The sequence below is a fragment of the Marmota monax genome, unplaced genomic scaffold (assembly GCF_021218885.2).
Source record: "Marmota monax isolate L192 unplaced genomic scaffold, Marmota_monax_Labrador192_F-V1.1 WCK01_AAM20220418_F8-fsc00210, whole genome shotgun sequence".
NCBI lineage: Eukaryota > Metazoa > Chordata > Mammalia > Rodentia > Sciuridae > Marmota > Marmota monax.
The window spans coordinates 2,852,307-2,865,380 of record NW_026695248.1 but is presented as its reverse complement, the minus strand read 5'-3'; the positions used below and the strand labels follow the sequence as shown (position 1 = coordinate 2,865,380).

The following is a 13,074-nucleotide window of genomic DNA, read 5'->3' as shown; positions in this document are numbered from 1 at the left end:
CATTTGAAATGTCTTGTGCCTGCTGAGCACCAGACACCTGTGTGGTGCTGGGGATTTGGCTGTCTCCTCCATCCAGCTTTACAGGGCCATGAAAGGACAAGTCCAGGTGCGAAGCAGGCTGGGACAACCAGGGGACAGGACCCTTGAAGGCAGAGCACATAACGGGGAGTGTTCGCCTATAAGCGTTGTGTACATATTGCCAAAGGGGACATATGTAGACTGGCAGGTTGCCTTCCGGAATGTTTTCTCCAGCTCCCTGGTTGCCCACACCCCAGCAGGACAGCAGTTCTGGGCAGTTTAGTTCCTGGGCCCTCTTTCTTTTGAACCAGGGTCTGCTTCTTGCAGAGCAGTTTACCCTGGGCTGGATTTTTGTCTTGAGTCTGACGCAGGCCAGGTTTACCAGCGCCTCGCCTTCTGCCCTCACTTTGCCCACAGAAGGCCCTAGGTAATGAATTGTTCTTTTCAGGGAGCTCTTCTTGGGCTCAGGATGAGAGTTGGGTATATTTTGGTCTGGAGCGTCTGCAGGCATTACTTGGGCATCTTGCGGGTTATTGACTTGCCATGGTTAATGTTTCATTGTGTGTGACCATTGAGAAAGGCTCCCTGCCCAGGAATTGGGTCAGCTAAAGTACAAACAAAAACTGTAGGAGGGGCCTGGGTGGGGCCAGTAGCACAGGGTAGGAACAGGAAGAGCAGCCTGGGGAGCGATCCCTGTCTTCACCAGGCTCCTGTGTGGTAGGACAGGGAAGCACAGGGAGACCCTTACGAGTAGAGTTTTTTCTTTTTTCTTTTCTTTTTTTTAGCAGAGGTGGAAGATAGAGTTAGACTATTTCATGGGTGAACTGTGTCATTTGGTAAAAGGTCTGTGGATAACAGGTTAGAAGGAGGGACAAGCTGTTATTACTGTTTTAATTTAGCAGGAACCAAAGAATCCCAAGGCCTTTGAAGATGCCTAGCTTTAGGGACAAAAGATATGTTGTGAGGAGTGGCAGAGTGGCTCAGGGCTCCTAGGTAGGGGAGCATGCCCAGTCCCTCAGGTCAGAGCTCAGACATCCATTCCTGACACCCTCCTGGTGCTCAAGTCGCTATTGTTTACTTATTTCTTTCCTGTCTCTCTCATGGAAATAGAAGTTCTGAGCATCTCACTGGCTGCTGATCCTCCCGTGCCCAGAACAGCATCAGGCATGTAGTCAGTGCCCAGTGAAGCATGGGTGGGTGGATGGCAGGGAAGAATGGAAAGAAGGTGACCGAGGCCCCATGGTGAAGACTTGTAAGGGGAGGGAAGGTGACATTTCCAGATGGCCTGACTTAGGGTGGTCAGACTGAAGGATTTTTTGACTTCCCAGTGGTGTAAAATCATAGCTATACATTCTGCTTTTCACTTTGATACAGTATTCAGTAAATTACACGAGCTGTTGAACACTTTTTGAGAAACGGGCTTTGTATAAGATGGTTTTGCCCAAATGCAGGGTAGTGGACGTGTTCTGAACGTGTGGAAGGGAGCTTAGGCTAAGCTGTGGTGTTTAGTGGCCTAGGTAGTAAATGCACTTTATTTACAGTAATCTCAACTTATGATGAGTTTATTGGGATGCAGCTCCATTGTAAGTTGAGGAGCATCTGTAATCACAGATAAGACTTCTTGGGCCCTTTCTGATAAGCCAGGGCAGGGATATTCCAGGGGAGGGCACAGGCCTACTCATGATTATTGAGCACTCAGGGAGCTTGCTTTAAGCAAAACTTTTTCTTATATATAACAAAATGTACTCTCCTAACCGTTTCTAGGTGCGCACGTTAGTTGCTTTAAGTACTTTCACAATGACACACAGGCATCTCCAGAACACTTCTCAAGTTCCTAAACTGAATCTCTGCACCCATTAAACAACTACTCTCTGTTCCCCTCTCCCCTGGAAGCTGCCATTCCACTTCCTGTCTCTGAATTTGACAAGGAACTTCATCTGGCAGGCTCACACCACATGATCTTATAACTGGCTTGGTTCACCTGGCACAGGGTCTTCAGGGCTCATCCATGGTGTTGTATGTATCAGGATGTCCTTCCTTGTCAGGGCTGGATGACATTGCATTGTATGTCTGCTTTCTTTTTAGAATCATAGATGATGGTTGGCCCCTGAGTAGCAATAAGGACACGGTATGTGGACCAGGAGGGCTGAACACCAGGAGCTGATCTCCACTCAGGTTGGGGGTGGCGGGGGGAGTAGGTGGAGAGGAGCAGGAGTGAGGAGAGGACTCTGAGCCCCACTGAATTTGACCCTAAGCTGTGACAGGTTCTCTGGGGCCCTGGAAGAACGAGGGGCTTTGCTGCTGGTTCTCTGTGCCTGGTGGTCTTGGTTAGTCGTGGTCCTGTTCTGTTTTTTTTTTTCCTGAGAGAGAAAGAGAATGAATTTTTTTTTTTTCTTTTTGTAGATGGACACAACACAATGCCTTTATTTTTACGTGGTGCTGAGAATCGAACCCGGGTCCCTCCCATGCTAGGGGAGCGCTCTACTGCTGAGCCACAATCCCAGGCCCCTCCCCTTTCTGTTTTGAGAAGTCCAGAGCATGCCAGGCTGCACCTTAGCTCTTCTCGTAAGTTCCCATGTGAGATGCAGCGCTGGCGGTTCCTTTGGGTTCCTTCTGGTAGCTGGTTCTCGGTGCTGTTGCTGTGTTGTTGAAACACACACTTTATTCTTCACATTGTTGCCTTTGCCTGGTTTCCAGGAAGCAGGAGAAAACACTGGCAAGAACTGTAGGACTTTGAGTTATCTGCCTAGAATCATTCCAAGAATTGGTTTGCTTATTTGATTTCTTTTACTGTAGATTTAAGGCTTAGGTGGACTGTCATTTCTGGTTCCCCAAAGAGGACTTAGAGGCACAGCCAGGGAGGGTGTCCTCCCTGGTAAACATGGCTGCAGGAGCAGAGGCTCTGAGAAGCTCACCAGACCTTTTATAACACTCAAGTCTTTACTGACCCGAGTTTGGACTTCGGACCTTCAAAGTGTGTGTTTGTTTTAGCCGCCTAAGTGCAGAGTTTTCCCATTGCTAGCAAGATCTGTCCCATGGACTTGGGTGAAACGCGAAAGAGCAGGAAGAAAGGAAAAAAGGAAGAAGCTGTATTGTAGTGGGAGGGTCAGGAGATGGACTTCCTTGGGCTGGAGTGCAGGGTGTTCAAGCAGAGGATGGGAGATGCACCCCTGGTGCTCAGGGGCATGTCTGCATCTTGGGAGGTGCGGTGTGTGTACTCAGCCTGGGTATCTGTGGGTTCAGCATCTGCAGATTCAACTGTGGATCAAAAATGTTCAGAAAAAATTGCTTCTGTACTGAACACGAACATGCTTGTTCTCATTATTCCCTGAATGATACAGTATAACAGCTATTTACATATCATTTACATCGTGTTAGGTATTATGAGTAATGTAGAGATAACTTAAAGTGCACAGGAGGATGTGCGCGGGGTATAGGTCAGTGCTGTATGCCATTTTATATAAAGGGTTTGAACATCCTTGGATTCTGGTGTCTCTGAAGGGTTTTGAAACCAATCCTTTACAGATACTGAGAGGCAACTATAGTTTGAAGAAAGCTTACCTAATAGTTCAAGTTTGGGAAGTGAAAAAATAATATCCTTTTGAAATTTTAAAGACAACAGAAGGAAGCTGAGATAATTTTGTTAATCAAAACGTTGTGTATGTTCTTAAAAATGGAGAATCCTAGGAATTATGCTGTCCAGTTTACAAAAAAAAAAAATCTCCTCTCTCAGGCTTTCTGCATTTCTGCCCCTCTTGAGCATGACAGGAGGTGTAATTGTCAGTCTTTGGAGAGGGAGGAGCCGGGTGTAGGAGCTTGGCCGTTTGTAGGCCACATCACACACCAGGGTGCTGCTTGGGCAGCTCAGCCGCAGGCTCTAAGTGTGCTTTCAGAGTGTTCTGACACAGTCTCTTATCCGTGCCCTTGACGATGGCTCGTGTTTTGGTTTCTTGTATTCTGCATCACTGTTTGCTTTGTCTTTGGAGAGAGAGTTTTATTGAGGAGGAAATGTTCCAGGGTGGATCAGATTAGCATCTTCCTGAATTCCGTGCCAGGGTGGCAAAGGATCGACATGCCAACTAGATTTTTTTTCCAAGCCCACAACATACTGGGTGCTTCAAGGAACATCTGTGCAGCCCAGCAAAAGGACAGTTAGAACTTTCTGGGTCCACACTCAGGTCAGGCTGCGCAGTTTATCACATTATTTTCATTTGCTCAGTGTCCTCTTAGGGCAACACTGGCCAGAGAGTCCCTTGAGGGGTTCACTTTCCAAAATGACTGTGGGGTACCCGCTTGCATATCATGGAGTTGCTATCACCAGGCTCTTAATGTGTTTAAAGAAAGTCATGTTGCCTATGCACAAATAATGACATTCACTGAAGGTCTCTTCCTTCCATGAGGGATGTCATTTATAGTTATCTAAAAAGCAGGTGGTGGGGGCTGGGGCTGTAGCTCAGCAGTAGAGTGCCCGCCTTGCACTTGTGAAGCACTGGGTTTGATCCTCAGCACCAAATAAAAATAAATAAAGATATTTTTTAAAAAAGCAGGTGGATGCTGAGTCTAACCTTTAGTACATTTCGAGGTCAGAAGTGATATTAAAAAAATATCTTTGGATTCTGGCACATGCCCGGAGTCCCAGCAACCTGAGAGGCTGAAGTGAGGATCTCTTGAGCCCAGGATTCCAGACCAGACTGGACAACATAGTGAAACCCATCTTTAGAAGAATAAAACTCCAACAATAACAACATCAAAGCTTTAAACCTGGAGTGAAACTTTTCTCCCGTATCTTAGAGGTTGCCTGGCTTCCTGAGATGTCTAGGTTAAGCTCTTTCGTTGTAGATGGTTCTTAGTGATCAACCCTGGACAGCAGAAGAGCAGACATACTAAGGCTCCTTCTCCTTAGCTGTTTTGCTAGTCTAGTGTGGGGTGTGTCCTCCTCCTCCAGTCCTGCTTGCATTCTGTGACGTCCCAGAAGGCTCTCTCCAGAGCAGCTATTTCTCTAGCTTCTGTGACAGAGGCTGGAACCTAATGTGTCCAAATTGTCTGAGGCCAGGAGTGATCCTGCTTTAAAAATTTCAGTTTGAGAATCTCTTATCCAAAATGCTTGGACCCAGAAGTGCTTCAGATAATGGACTTCTTTGGATTTTGGAATATTTGTATACACATGATGAATTATTTTGGATATGGGACCCAGGTCTGACCATGAAATTAATTTATTTCATATCCACCTTCTATACCTAGCCTGAAGATAATTTTATACAATACTTTTAATAATTTTGTGCACAATATAGTTTCACAACATGTGTTCATATGTGTTCATCCCCATAGGTTTCCATCTGGAACTCTTCCACCTGTGGCATCGTGTTGGTACTTGAAGTTTCAGATTTTGCAGGATTTGGGGCTCTCTGCCTGTAATAATAAGGAAGTTCAGGGAGTGAAATTCTCTGTCCTGTTTTCTCTCCTAGCTTTTACCTATGAATTTACACTCTATGCTCGTCAGCTTTTCAGGGCTGTAACCAGAACATTTGACAAGAACAACTTGGAAGAGGAAGAATATATTTTGGCACATGGTTCTAGAGCTTTAGTCCATGATTGGCCAAATCCATGGTTCGGGGCCCAAGGTGAGGCAGAACATCATGGTGGAAGGGCATGGTGGAGTGACATAGTGAAACCCATCTTTAGAAGAATAAAAAACAAACAAACATCAAAACTTTAAACCTGGAGTGAAACCTTTCTCCAGTATCTTACAGGTCGCTTACCTTCTGTGTTCAACAAAGGAGACTGCAAGGTTAATCCCTTGCAGTTGTAGGTGGTTCTTGGTGATGGTGCTGGTCAGGACACGGGCCAAGAAGCAGAAAGGGGCTGCAGAGAAGATCAACCCTTCCAGGGCATGTCTCCAGTGACCCACCTCCTCCATCACATGCCACCTGCCCACAGTACCACCCAGTCCATTCAAGCTAGGATGGACTGATTAGGTCACAGCCCCCACAGTCTCAACATTTCACTTGGGAACTTCTCTGCATTAACACAGGAACCATGGTGGGGACACCTCATATTCAAGCCATAACCTATTTTTTTATGGGTGGGAGATACTTATCAAAAATTATGCATTTTTCTTTATTTTGCTGAGAAGGGGTTTGTCATTTTTTCATTGTAAAGATGTTTGATTGCAGCCCACTGTGGTGGGGCTGGTGTAGGTGCCCTACAGACTCATCTCACAGGAGCATCTGGATCAAGGTACGCCCATCCTGCCTCCTCTTCCTCTAAGCCTCCCCCCATCCCCAAAGTATTTTAAAACAAACCTGAAAAGTGATAATACTTCAGTCCTCCACTCCAAGTGAGCATCTTTGAAAGCCTGGCCGTCCTTCAGCACTGCTGTGCCATGTACCACGATCCTCAGTGTCACTTGAGCCTCTTCCCAGGCTTCCTGCTGGCTTTGGGGAACCTTTGTAAGTCTGGACGGCTCTCATCTGACTTCACGAGTGACGTTCAGCATTAGGCGATGGTGTTTCAGTCCCTTTTAGTCAAGATGGACTCTGTTCTTTTCACCTCTCTCTGTCCTTCCCTTCTCCTGTCACCGCTTGAAGAAATTGGGCCTGTGTGTAAAAGGGATGCCATGTTCGGGGCATCTGTCCATTTCTTAAGGTGCCATCAGCTCAGCGCTCTGACCATCGTGTTTCCTGAAAACTGGAAGTTAGTGAAGGTTTGATTAACCTTGGGTTTTATTTATTTATTTATTTTTAGGCTGACTGCTGAGTAGGAGGTGCTGTGGTGGAAGGTCTTGCTCTTGTTCTGAGGGTCTGGTGGGGAGTTCGCAGGGCAGCTTACGTTGTGTTCATCCCCATAGGTTCCCATCTGGTGCTTTTAGGCGTTGTGATCGTCACCTGAATTCACTTTTTCTCTATGGACTTTGCAAATGGTTATCTTCTGACCTAATCCGTCCTGTACAACTGTCGGCTTGAGTCCATCTTTAAAGAACTTTGCCTCCCTGGCAGGGGCTATTTGGTCACTGAGATAATGATTTTATAAAAGGGGCAGGAGATGCTTGCCTTTGCCCTTTAGTTGCCCGCTGGCATGAGGAGTTGGCGCCTTGGTCATCTGCAATGATGACGGGGAATTATTTTTTGTTTTATTTTAGCTTTTTTTTTTTTCACTTTTCTTTCCTTCTCTGCCTTTTAAATATTTTAAACTCAAGCTTCTTGCTTCTCACGTTTCATTATGAATTTTTTCCAACACAGAAAATGGGAAGAATTGTACAGTCAACATCAAAAGCCAGGGGTTTTAAAAAATATCTTCACTGGTTCAGGTGATACCTGTCCTTTTTGAAATGCGGAGTGTAGCCTCTGCCGATTAGAGTGACTTTTTGTCTCAGCTGTGTTATTCTTTGTGCTGTAATTAGAGTGTGGTTTTGTCCCAGCCAAAACTCGTGCTGAGCCTTAATTCCTAACAGTATGGAGGTGGTGGGGCCTGTAGAGGTGTTTGGGGCCATGAGGGATCCACCTTCCTGAAGGCCCATCAGTGTTTTTCTCTAGAGACTGGGTTAGTTTTCCTGGGACTGGAGGTGGTCCCTCAGGACAAGGTTAGTAACCACGAGTGTGTTGTTCTAAAGTGATTTGGGTTCCTTGGCTTGCTCTCTCTCATCCTTTTGTGCGTGTTCTCACCATGTGATGTTTTCTACTGTGTTATGACACAAGCACCAGGCCCTGTCCAGATAGGGCCACTTGATCTTGGACTTGTAGCATTATGAAACTAGGAGCTAAAGAAAACCTCTTTTTTTTTTTTTTTTGTAAATAAATTTCCCAGTCTGAAGTATTTTGTTATAGCAACACAAAATAGACTAAGAGTGCTTTCTGGTCCAACAAGATGGTAAACACTCTCTTGGATATTTCTGGCTTCTTTTCTAGAACTTGTCTTTCTTCCCAACAGCCTTGGTTCCTTTTTTGGGGGAAATAGTATTTAGGGATTTCAGTCTGGGTTGGAGGAATACTTATTGTTACTGGGTTGTCATTGCTTCTAAAGTTTTTCAAATCAGAGTAAACCTCAGGAGTGTGTGTGTTGGAGGAAAAATGAATCATGGATTCAGCCATAAAACTACATGATTATAACTTTTCTTCAACTACTTGTGAGTTGATTGTTTTTTCCCTACTATTTTTTGAAGCCGTTGCTTCATACATTTTGGCCTGTGTTTCTGATGAGGAATCTGCTGTCTTTTCTTTTTTCCTACAGAGCTGTGTTGTTCTGATGTTCTGATTATTAGGGGTTTATACCACTTTGATGGAGATGTCCACGTTCATTGTGACGTTCAGTGTGATTTTCTTTTTCCGTGTTTTTTCTGCGTGGGGCTTATTGAGAGCTTGGAATTGTGTGTTTCTTGTTTTCATCTTACTTAATTCTCAGCCAGTATACTTCAAATACATACTTTTTTCTGTTCTCTGTCCCTGCCCATTTTTCCGGGAACTCCAGTTACATGTATTATAGTCTGCTGTTTGTTCCACAGTGCATCTGATCTTTTTTTAAAAAAAATTCTTTTTAGACATCGATGGACCTTTATTTTATTTATTTATTTGTATGTGGTGCTGAGAATCGAACTCAGTGCCTCACACGTGCAAGGCAGGTGCTCTACCACTGAGCCACACCCACCGCATCTGATCTTTTTGAGTTACTATTAATCCTTTTCTATTTTTCCTTTTAGAGTTTCTATTGCTCTGTCTTCAAGTTCCTTCATCTTTATCTGCCATTTCTAGTCTATTTTTAATCCCATCAAGTATAGTTCTCATTTCAGATACTGCAGTTTTTATCCTTTGGGGTTTGATATTGGTGTGTCTGTCTGTCTGTCCCTCTCCATATCTGTAATGCAATCTCTAGCCCTCCTCAGGCGCATGCCCTCCTCTGCCTCTCAGATTCATGGAGTACAGCTACAGTAGCTGTCCATGTTCTTTTCTTCTGTTCCTGTGGTCTGTGGCTTTCTGACTCTGTTTCTGATTTTGTCTGTCTTTGTTTTCTTTTGTTCTGGTCCTGGAGATTGGACCCAGGGGCACTCTACCACAGAGCCACATCCTCACTCCTCTTTATTTTTTGAGACAGGGTTTCACGAAGTTGCCCAGGCTGGCCTTGAACTTGCCATCCTCCTGCCTCAGCTTCCCAGGTACCTGAGGATTATAGCTGTGTGCCCCTACTGATTTATTATTACTTTTCAATCTGGTTATAGGTCACTTTTTTTTTTCCATCTTCCATTCCCACTTCTGTTTCTATGAAGCGCATCAGATGGTACTAATATGGAAACAGTTTAATGATTTAAATTATAAATTAAAAATGAATTTACTTTCAATTGAGTTTGATTCCAGATATTGCAAATATTTGTATTTATTACAAGTACTTTTGGAAGTAAAAAAAAACATGAAAATATTTAAAACTACATAGTGAGAAAAATACATGGGCAAAAATCCTGTAAATCATGGTGCTCCTGTAAAAATATTACTGGAAACTTCAGAGAATAGATCTTGCTGTGTCCACTTGAAGAATGTGGAATTTCTGAAAATAAAGGCGTTTGGTTCACACATCTCGTCCCTCATTGTAATTGTCACTTGGATCCTTTGCTCCTGTGTTACTCTGCAGAGGATGAGTGACATTTAGGGGCAACACTGCCGTGGCAGTCAACACCTTTTCTAGTCCTTCACAGTCTCTGTGGCATTTAGGTAGTAGGTGGTTGGTATTGGCCAGCAGAGACATGTTGCCATTTCACAAGAACAGATCTGCTCTGTGCGCTAAGAAACGTGGCACCGTGTTGTGATGAATGAGGGCTTAGGTGGCTGGAGAAGGCACCTAATTCGGTTGGGTGTTTATTGTGTGGAAAGAGACAATTGCTTTTTGAAACTGAAACCCAGGTCAAGATATTTGTGGCTGTGTTCGTGCTGTAGGTGTAGACAATGAGATGCTTGTCCTATTTCCTGAAAATGCCCCCGAGGGAAACCTAAGACAATGAGCACTGCGTGTATTTCAGTGTGACTTGGCCTCGGGGCTCCTGTCCCTGGCAGTGCCACCGGAGGGCAAGGCCTTGGTCCACATGAATGGGTGTGATTTGGCTCTCTCCCTCACCTTTTTACTTCTTGCCGAGAAAATGGTAATGGTGATGCCAGCTATTTTCTATATATGTGGATATGCATGTTTACATGTATATATGTATGCATGTGTATATATGTAATTCTATGTAATTTTGGGTGGTACTGGGGATACCTTATGATAATTTTTTTTTCTGGTACTAGGACTCGAACCCAGTGATGCACTACCACTGAGCTGCATCCCCAGACTTTTAAAAATATATATATATTTTTTTAAACAGGGCCTTACTATGTTACCCAGGCCGGCCTTAAATTTGTAATCCTCCTGCCTTAGCCTCCTGAGTATGTGGGATTACAGGTATTCACCAATGAACTTGGCATATAGACACAGACACACAGACACACACACACAGACACACACACACAAACACATACTCAGACACATATATATTTTTTTTAACTGGGGATTGAACCCAGAGGCGCTTAATCAGTGAGCCACATCCCCAACCCCTTTCTTTATATTTTGAGACAAGATCTCCCTGAATTGCTTAGGGCTTCATTAAGTTGCTGAGGCTGACTTTGAACTCATGATCCTATTGCTTCAGCCTCCTGAACTGCTAGGATTTCAGGCATGCATCACCATGCCTGGCTAACCTTATGATATTTTAATGAAGATTAATGATCCCTAACAAAATGCCTAACACATTCTAGGTATTCAGAAAAAAGAAATCTATAAATCTTAGTTTTCCATGACTTTGATTTTCTCTGGAAATAAAAGAGTTTTATTTCTGCCAAATTAGAGGCCTTGATAGAACAGGGCATAGTTTAGTGAATTGTACCTGTCACAATCCACGATACTGCTGTGGATTTTGGTTTCAGAGGCCTGTATCAGTCGGCTGGAACTGCTGTAGCAAAACACCACAGACTTGGCGGGGGTACAACCGATATTTATTTTTCTCACGGTTCTGGAGACCGGGAATCCAGATCAAGGTACCAACAGGGTTGGTTCCTGATGAGGCCTCTGTCCTCAGCTGGCAGGTGTTCCTTACGTGGCCTTTCCGGACTGCACGCACTGGTGTCTCCTTGTGAGGACACTAGCAGGACCTTACCCTTGTGTCCTCACTGGGCCTTCATTGCCTCTGACGAGTCCTTTCTTCAGTCACACTGCGGGTGAGGCCTTGGGCATGAGGAGTTTGGGGAGACACATTCAGGCCCTAACAGTTCTCCTCTGCCTGGTTAGAGGGCTGCTGCAGAATGGGTGGAAATAGTGCTGCTGGGTTGATTTGTAGGCTTTTTATCATCCTGTCTCTACAATACACGGCAAATGCGTACTTTCTTATTTTCTCTTCATCTTTTCCCAGCCCTCATATGTCTGTAATGCTATGACTTTCAAACTGTTCTGGCCATAACCTGGAGAGAATTACATTTGCTAATCTGTATATATTCACTAATAAGTTACTAACAAATAATTCACAATTCAGTAGCCACCCTTACAAGGTGACATGCATACTAGTTCCAATTCAATGTCATTTTTTTTTTTTTACACTATTGCCAGTGGGACGACTTCATGTAATTTGGAAAGCACTGCTGTAGTATAGGTTCTCAGCCATGGTGTGTGACACGCTGAATGACTCTTTTTTAGTTCTTTGAGGTCATGAACGTGCAGTCCACTTGCCTTGATGGATGGTATTTGGGAAGCCCATCCTAAGACTTCCCCGCAGAGGAAATGCTAGTTTGGAAAGTTTCCCTGCCATTTGGCAACCTCTTCAGGAAGTAGACAGTAGAATGGAAAAGTTTCATCACATTGACGTCTTGGCTGAGAGAGGAGCATGCCAAGGTGTGGATTCAGGAGCAGGGTAGGTTGTGATCAAATCTCACTGTAGCCCAGTGATGATGGAGTTTATGTATCTATTTTCTTTTTCATGGTGTGGGCTTGGTTTTGTTTTAGGATCATCTTTCCTTATCACAAGCTTCTCCTTAGTAGATAGAAGAGTTACTTTAAAAGTCTGGTTTTTTGATGTCTTTGTTTGAGGTCTTAATTCCATGGTGACATATTGCATTAGATCTTGGTTATAACTTTATTCACGTTATTAAGTGTTATCAGCTGAAGCCACACCCAGCTAGCTGTTAATAGTTGACTACATTGGCCCCTGTGAGCTGATGTAGCAGGTAATGAAAACGTATCATGTCACCCGGAAAGATGTAGTCAGAAACGTGGCATTGCAGGGGACAGTGAGCTCCCTCCAAGCGCAAACAGAGTGGCTCTTTTAGTGTCCAGCCACGGCACATACTGGACCTAAGAACTATGTAAAGGCTACTGAAAGGTGGCTTCTTATGGGAGGACCCCAGGACACTGCAAGGTTGTCAAGCATGAGATCATACCCTGGCTTGCCCTTCATTTGATACATGACCTTGGACACGTATCTGAGCTCCCCCTTTCCTCCTCCAGTCTTCGTTACAGATCAATGAGATCATGCCTGGAATAGACCAGAGCCACAAGGTGAGAGCGCTCCCCTCCCGGCTCTTCTCCATTTCTCCAACTTATAAAATTGTGATAAATGAGGAGTACATGAAAACACAAGAAAAAGATGGAAGGCCAGTAAAGATATTTCCTCTTCAGTTTATTCTTCCCTCGGTTGTTTAGGATGCCGACTGGCTGTTTTTTCAGTGTGACAGGAAGTAAAAGGTAAAGACATAGAAAGAGAAGGCTGTACGGTGGCAGGGGGGATGGGGCCCTGACCACCCCCGGGTACCTGTGAGCTTCAGTGGAATCCCACTCTGTAGGTGACGGGCTGTCCTCATGATTTCAAGACACCATTGCTGACTCACCAGGTTTAGGGGTTCTTGTGACCTACCCCAACACAGCTCTCACCTAGGGCGGAGGGAGACTGTAGCTGGAGGCGGATACACCAGATGTCCCTCTGAGCCAGGATGAGTCACAGTGCCTGAGAGCCAGGGTCAGGTACGAAAAGGTTTGGAAGCCTCGGAAGAGTCACAC

At 44.6% G+C, this 13,074-nt stretch overlaps 1 protein-coding gene and 1 long non-coding RNA gene across 4 annotated transcripts in view; one reads left to right on the top strand and one right to left on the bottom strand.

The window, feature by feature from the left end:
- Window positions 1-13,074, top strand: part of Tbc1d8 (TBC1 domain family member 8) — a 112,844-nt gene that overhangs the window by 54,954 nt on the left and 44,816 nt on the right. The gene's annotated exons all lie outside the window — the stretch shown is intronic.
- On the bottom strand, window positions 5,214-7,062 carry LOC124090001 (uncharacterized). The gene is made up of 3 exons (XR_006850915.2): window positions 6,321-7,062; window positions 5,778-5,880; window positions 5,214-5,427 (listed from the first exon to the last, which is right to left on the bottom strand). It is a non-coding gene; the product is annotated as an uncharacterized LOC124090001 (long non-coding RNA).